An 8,097-nucleotide genomic window follows, 5' to 3' on the forward strand; every position below is an offset into this window, starting at 1 on the left:
AGGCAGACGCTTAACGACTGAGCCACCCAGGCGCCCAATAATTATTTTCTCTTATAATCAAAAAATACAGTAGAGATTAAACCAGAAGGTAGGGAACTTACCTTTGCTTTTCTTCAAAATACTATAAAAGTATGTGGAATTTAAGAAACAAAACAGAGGACCATAGAGGAAGAGAGGAAAAAATAAAACAAGACAAAACCAGAGAGGGAGACAAACCATAAGAGACTCTCAATCCTAGGAAACAAACTGAGCGTTGCTGGAGGGGAGGGGGGTGGGGGGATGGGTAACTGGGTGATGGACATTAAGGAGGGCACGTGATGTAATGAGCACTGGGTATTATATAAGACTGATGAATCACAGACCTGTACCTCTGAAACCAACAATACATTATATGTTAATTAATTGAATTTAAATTTAAAAATGTTTAAAAAAATAAAATTACATTAAAATGTAAAATACTTTACTAATTAAAAAATAATAAAACTTAAAAATTAAAAAAAGTCATTCCACGGTGTCTGTATGTTCCATAGTGTCTTCTGGAGCATAAGCAGCCTAAAGGAATCTCATGCAAACACAACTCTTATGGTTTATACGTGTATTGATATATGTGTGTGGCTGTGTGTGTCTGTGTGTGTGTCTATCTGGACATTCCTGCAGTGGATGTGATCTTTTACAATAAACTTAGAGAAAAAAGTGACAAATGTAAGCAAACATTAATTATAAATAAAGGGCATGATAAAAATCAGAATTTTCCTTTAAAAACGAAAAATTACTCAGTAAATGATGTTGGAAAAACTAATACACACGTAGAAAAAAAAGGAACACTGACCTTATGCCATATACAAAAATTGGCTCAAAATTAATCAAAGAAATAAAAGTAGGAATTGAAATTATAAAACTGAGAAGAAAACAAAGGGGAAAGCTTCATGGTATTGGATTTGACAATGATTTATTGGAGATGACACCACAAGCCCAGGCAACAAAAGAAAAAATAAGTAAATGGATTTCATCAAAATTATAAGCTTTTGTGCATCAAAGGATCCTATTAACAGAGTGAAAAGACAGCCCACAGAATTAAGAGAATATATGCAAATTGGGTATTTGATAAGGGATTAACATCCAGAATATATGAAGAATTCCTACAACTCAAAAACAAAAAACAAACAGCCCAATTCAAAAATGGGCAAAGGACTTAAATAAACAGATATTTCTCCAAAGAAGATATACAAGTAGGCAATAAGCACAGGAAAAACTGTTCAACAGCAGTTCAACGGTTTTGCAAAACAAAACCAAAATGAGATACAACTTTATACACCTTAGGATAGCTATTATCAAAAAAAAAAAAGCAGAAAATAACAAGTGTTGGCAAGGATGTGCAGAAATTGGAAGCTTGTGCGTTGCTGATGAGAATGTAAAATGGTGCAGCCACTGTGCAAAATGATATGATCATTCCTCAAAAAAAATAGAATTACCATATAATACAGCAATTCACTTCTAAATATATGCCCATAAGAACTGAAAGCAGGTTAAAATAAATATCTGTACACCCATATTCATAGCAGAATGGTTCACAATAGCCAAAAGGTGAAAGCAACCCAAGTGTCCATTGTTAGATGAAGACATGCATAAAATGTGGTATATTCAGCCTTTAAAAGGAAGAAAATTCTGACACATGCTACAACATGAATGAACCTAGAAGACATCATGCTAAGTGAAATAAGCCAGCCATAAAAGAACAAATATTATGTGATTACGCTTCCATGAGGCACCTAGAGTAGTCAGATTTATAGAGACAAATTAGAATGGTGATTGTAAGGTTGGGAGGTTGGGGGTAAAGGGGGAGCAGGGAGGGAGGAATGGGGAGTTAGTGTGAAATGGGTACAGAGTTTCAGCTGGGGAAGATGAAGTTCTGGAAATGGATGGTGATAATTATTGCACAACAATGTGAATATACTTAATGCCATAGAATTGTACACTTAAACATGTACAGTTAAAATGGTAAATTTTATGTTATATTTAACCACAATTTTAATAATTAATTTTTTTTACCCATAGCAAAATCATATCTGCAGCATTTTTAAATCATGGATTTTCATTTTTGCTTTCATATCTGAGATCACTAGGGCTATGACAAGGGACAAATCTATTCCTCTATCCCCCCGCACATAAATTCTGCAAATTACGAAATAGTCCAATCTGAAAAACTGTTTAAAATAAAGGAAGCTTAAACCTGCAATCCCAGGATGCGTTCTCCCACAGGAAGTTTGCACTGTTTCTTCGAAGTTTTAAAATCCCGCACAGTATTCACCACCTCACTATATATATGCTGTTGTCATCTTTTCCCCCAAATGGAACAATTTCATCTGTATTGAGTGAAGAACTTTCCTTCTTCTAAGAAATTGCATTATAAGCACTTGCAGCCTCTCTCCTCACTTTGATGTTGTGCAGATTCAAATAGGCCTGCAACCTGCAAAGCTAGGCGTAGTTTGCAGCAATAATCTCATCAACCTCGCTTTCACCATGCTTGGCCTTTAGTTCTTCCAACAAACTCCGAGCTGTCTTCTGAATGTACATGAAGCTAAAAAACATTCAACTTTGATGCTGATCCTCTTGCTTCACAATCAAAAGCTTTTGGGGCGTCTGGGTGGCCCAGTCAGCTTAGCGTCTGCCTTTGGCTCAGGTCATGATCCTGGAGTCCCAGGATCAAGCCCCGAATCAGGCTCCCTGCTCACTGCTTCTCGCTCTGCCCTTCACCCAGCTCGTGCTCTCTCTCTCACTCCCGAAGTTTTCAATTCTGACAGTCACTCTTCCTACTATCCCTGGCATGGGCCCAGCCCTTTTCACAAAGAATAGATGATCAATTCCTGATTGCTTCTCCTGTGAATTGATTCATCTTATATACTGTATTTACATGGAATGGTTATCTTTTATTTTTTATTTTTGTCACTTTTGATCTTTACCATTTATCCCTCTTCTTACCAGTACTCACACAGTCAATATGATAAACTTAAATGCCATTAAATGCCAGCCAGGTACAGGCATTTAAAATAAATAGGCTATATATATAAAAGAGATGGCTGGAGTTTTATAGCAAAACCTTTAGGTACTTGGTTCACCTAAAAGGATACAAATTGAACAAAGAGAAAAATAAAAACGCTGAGTTAGTGCTCGCTTCGACAGCACATATACTAAAATTGGAATGATACAGAGAAGATTAGCATGGGCCCTGTGCAAGGATGACACGCAAATTCGTGAAGCGTTCCATATTAAAAACAAAACAAAAACACTGAGTTGACAAAATAAAACAGTTTGTAGTCCAAGGGCCACCAGTTAATGACTAATACCTTACAGGAAACAGCAAAACACAGCCAAAACTAAAATGACTATAGACCACTTACTAAAATTATTTGCTGCTGGTGAGCAGAATGCAAACTGTTTGCTCTAGAGCATAGCTCTGTTCGTAACTATGGAAGTTCTAACCTGACTATAAATAAAAAAATCACTGGAAGAACATGATCACCACAGGGGGCGCCTGGGTGGCTCAGTTCAGCTCGGGTCATGATCCTGGAGTCCCGGGATCGAGTTCCGCATCGGGATCCCTACTCAGTGGGGAGTCTGCTTCTCCATCTGACCCTACCCCCTCTCATGCTCTCTCTCTCATTCTGTCTCTCAAATAAATAAATAAAATCTTAAAAAAAAAAAAATCACCACAGGGCAACAAGTTAAAAAAAAAACAACAACAACTTGGTAACTGCAGAAAGGTGGTAAAAATGTCATAGATCAGCAATATTTTTTATATTTCTCAGCCTAATTTTATTCTAAACTGGATAATATATTTGTCTGGACACACGTATTTTCATGGCCTTTGACTTTTTTAACCAGACAGAGAAGAAAGCAAATATGACTCATTTTAAGATCTTGGATTCCTTGGAGACTTACTTACATACAACACGACATGGAAAATAAGGAATTTATATATTGCACTTGCGAGCATCCACTAAATTGAAATCCTTCACAATGCTGCGGGTTAAAACTACAGAACCTACTTTCTAAATGGGGAATATAATTAAAGCTGGGTTAACACTTCCCTGTAGTTAAGAGGCACTCCATGCTGATGCACTAATAGGATGAAACCAATGAATTGATACAACAACAACAACAAAAGCTTTCCAGAGTGTGTCTAAATGCAAATGTGCCATCTGCCTGGCAGAGTTTGTTGAGCAAGAGGGTGAATACACTGAGAAAACCTTGTTGAAAAAGATACATAAGGTGATCTTGTAAATGAGGAGGCAGTGCAGCCAAAGTAGGTATCTGCAAGATCAGCTTTGGGATAGGGAGTATGGTAAGGTAAGGACTCTATACTCTCAGTTAAATCTGCTGATGCTTGTTTTGTGGCTTTTATTTGTGTGTGTGCTTGGTTTTTTCCCTTTTTTTCATTTCAATAATGTGCACGTTGTGTAAGATTTGTATAATGTCTGTTATCCACTCATAAATCCCAGATGATCAGTTTTTTCCTCTTTATGAAAATTTCCAGGCTCCCTAAACTGAGAGCTTGCAACACAATCGAAATTCAAGGAATATGATTGAATTTACAAATAAATAAACGTTCAACAATCCAGGAACATGTGGAAATAGTAACGACTATCCCCAATTTTTTAAATGATTCCAACTTTTGAAAAAGGAAAAGAATTGCCAGCGTACTAATGAATATTCCACAAAACTGAGGGTCTAACTGTAAAGCATAATCTATTGCATATGCATTTCTACTATAATATCATTTACTCCACTTATATCAAAATTGCAAAAAAAAGAATTAAGTGAGAATATGTCATAGATTTAATACTTCTAATTATTTTTTAGTATCAGGATTATGACCTTAATTTAAAATATGCTCATTTGTGAGGTAAAGATTGAACCCTATGAAAATGCAGGCTATCCACACAGTATGATATCACAGTGATATCAGAAAAGCCACATGGAGTCACTAACCTGCATATCTTCCACAACACCTGAAATTCCCATGTTGCCATCAACCCCTGGGTTTGTTTTGCTCCCGAGGGAACTTATAAAATATGATAATACAAAATTGCAGCAAGGCTTGTGTACACACCCTCTTTGATCCGAGCAGCTAGCTGCCATTTTGGATAGTGAAGAAAGCACCCTGGTGAGAAGGGCATGGGACAGGTGCAAGAACTGAAACATCCCGAGCTTGGGTATATCAGATGACCACGAGATAACATAGTGAGACAGGAGCCATGGACAAAGCTCAAAAACCTTACAGTTTTTGCCCTTCCTGCATACAGAAGGATTACTATAGCACACAACCTCCTCCTCCCACCACTAATAAGCACGATTTTTAATTCAAGGTCGGCACTCAATACACACCTGTGGGTGTTTTATTAAAGGTTCTATACGTAAGAGACAAAATGAATCATTACATTTACCCACTTACGCTGCAGTCTTAAAAACTCAAAGACCCTTCATTCAAGTCCAAGATGAGCAAAAAAAAAGCCATGTTAATATAAGAAATTTAAAACCAAATTAACATCACCTTTAAGAATTCAGGTTTCTTACTTGTTTTGTTAGAAATGACCTTATACTCAGAAATACTAATCTAGCAGTGTACATACACACAATCCTATGACACGTTTCTCTTTAACTTTGTGGGGGAAAAAAACCCTAAATATTGATTCCTGGAACATAGAAGATAATCATTTGTTTTATGACATAAGTGACCATATTACCCCATATAGCAATTAAATATGGATCTTTTGCTGTTTTTCTGGCAGTGGTGACAAATTTGTACAAAGTTACATACACACTCTCAGCTGCACTCTCCTTTAGCCAACAGTCTATATTTACAATACCATCCAAGTAATTAAGGATAAGAGAAACAGTGTGTGATTATGTACCCTGGGGACAAAAAATCAATACCATTTATTTATTTACCAGTGTCTGTCAGCACTCAGAGAAGCTGTGGCTATTTGTGTGGCCCTCTCCAACTGCAATAGTTGAAGCAAATAATACTTTTTTTTAAAGATTTTATTTATTTGAGAGAGAGAGAGAGAGAGAACAAGCAGGGGGAGGGAGAGGGAGAGGCAGACTCCCCGCTGAGCAAGGAGCCCGACGTGGAGCTCGATTCCAGGACCCCGGGATCATGACCTGAGCCGAAGGCAGATGCTTAACTGACCGAGTCACCCAGGTGCCCCGAAACAAATAATACTCATATTAAAGATAGACAAGACTAAGAAGTGAAGTCTTCTAAACTTACCAAAAAAAGATTGAGATAATGAGTTAATGACAAACTATGAAGGGAAGGTAATGCTATGTTATTTTTTAAGCCCCTTCTTCAACCCAAATGGGTTGTTTTTTATTAGAAGACATAAAACAGATTGTATTGTTAGATTTGTTTTAAGTACAGTAGCTGTCTTATTTATCTCCTTGTCAAGTAGACAAGTAAAAGGAACTTAGGCACAAATGACAGAGCCATCTGTGTATCTTATTTGTCTATCTAGAAAGAAAGAGAGTTAATGCACATGATTCCTTTTCCTTGTGTGGGTATTTACCACAATGGAAAGCAGCCAGGAATCTCTGACCATGGTCTATAATGCACTAGCAAACATTAAAAGTCAGGGCATGAAATTCCTTAGCTAAAAGGTTCAGGTAATTTAATTACCAAAGATAAATAGATTTTTTAAAAGATACCAAAGATAAAAATGAATCACTCAGGAACTTTAACATCATCTATCAATCCAATTCAAACATGTGTTTCATCTTGCCCATTTTACAAAATAACTTAGACCCTCTAAAGAAAAATATTTGAAAATACCTTTTCAACAAAACTGGTTTCAAAAAATACTGACTTTTTTTAGTTTCAAGAGAAGAAAAGGGTCATTCTATGGGAATGAGAGGAAGAAACTCCTGAGTCAAAGGCAGGGCTCCAGAATGCCTTCACACCTAGAGTATTATTTTTGCACATTCATTGAACATAGTTCAGATAGCACTCCTACTGAAGTAGATGTGAGCAGAGTGTGCCAGGGAAATGTCAGGCCTCCTGGCTTCAAATGGAAAACAAAATATCTCTAGTGATTCTCCTTTTCCCTTAGAGGTCATCTGATTTGTGAGAATTTAATGAGATTTAAATTTATGAGAATTTAATGAGAATTAACTAATCTAACCATCAGAAGCATCTCTAGGAACAGCAATATCCTTTTTGATGTCTAACATCCACATCATCAACATTCAAAGCTTATTATAGAATTAGTGCTCTGGGGGAACCTGGATGGCTCAGTCAGTTAAGCATCTGCCTTAGCCTGGAGTCCTGGGATCGAGCCCCGCATCGGGCTCCCTGCTCAGTGGGGCAGTCTGCTTCTCCCTCTGCCCCTCACCCCGCTCTCATGCTCTCTCTCTAATAAATAAATAAATAAAATATTCAAAAAAAAAAAAGAATTAATGTTCTGTATTAAACAAGGCATACATGATCCTCTGCATCTACAAGGCATTCTTACATAAGACATAGGGAGGGGAACAGAAACAATGCATAGAAAATAAATCACCTGTCTTTTCCAAAGGTAGATATTTTTCTTCATGATCCGTTTATTAATCTTTATAACCATTACAATCTGTGAGATGTTAATTTAATTCCAGGGTAGTATCAAGAAACAACAGAGGACTGAGGGTCAAAGAATAGAGACCCAAAAATAGAAACACACAAATACAACCAATGGATTTTTTTTAAATGTGAAAAAGAAATTCAATGGAGGACATATGCTATTTTAACAAATGCTGCTACAGCATCTGGATGTCCATGTATATGGACTATGGTTCCTTGGTATTCTCTTGTGTCTCCGACTTTATTGTTATGTAACATCATAACCTGGCATTTCCCCTTTTATTCATTTCTGATATTGGTGATTTGTGTTGCCCTTTTTTTGTCTTTGTCAGTCCTGCTACACATGTACCAATTTTATTGAATTAACTTTTCATTGATTTTCTCTATTGTTTTTCCATTTTTAATATCAACGGTTTCTGCTCCTACTTTTTTTTTCTTTCTTCTTGCTTTGGGTTTATGTTGCTCTTATTTTCCAGGTTCTTGAG

At 36.7% G+C, this 8,097-nt stretch overlaps 1 non-coding gene across 1 annotated transcript; it reads left to right on the plus strand.

The window, feature by feature from the left end:
- Positions 1-3,164: 3,164 nt before the first annotated feature.
- On the plus strand, positions 3,165-3,271 carry LOC114224939 (U6 spliceosomal RNA). Its single transcript, XR_003612487.1, has one exon. It is a non-coding gene; the product is annotated as a U6 spliceosomal RNA (small nuclear RNA).
- The last annotated feature ends 4,826 nt before the right edge of the window (positions 3,272-8,097 follow it).

The sequence above is a fragment of the Eumetopias jubatus genome, unplaced genomic scaffold, assembly GCF_037043125.1.
Source record: "Eumetopias jubatus isolate StellerSeaLion01/CBP00866 unplaced genomic scaffold, mEumJub1_p1.0 scaffold_2, whole genome shotgun sequence".
Classification (NCBI taxonomy): Eukaryota; Metazoa; Chordata; class Mammalia; order Carnivora; family Otariidae; genus Eumetopias; species Eumetopias jubatus.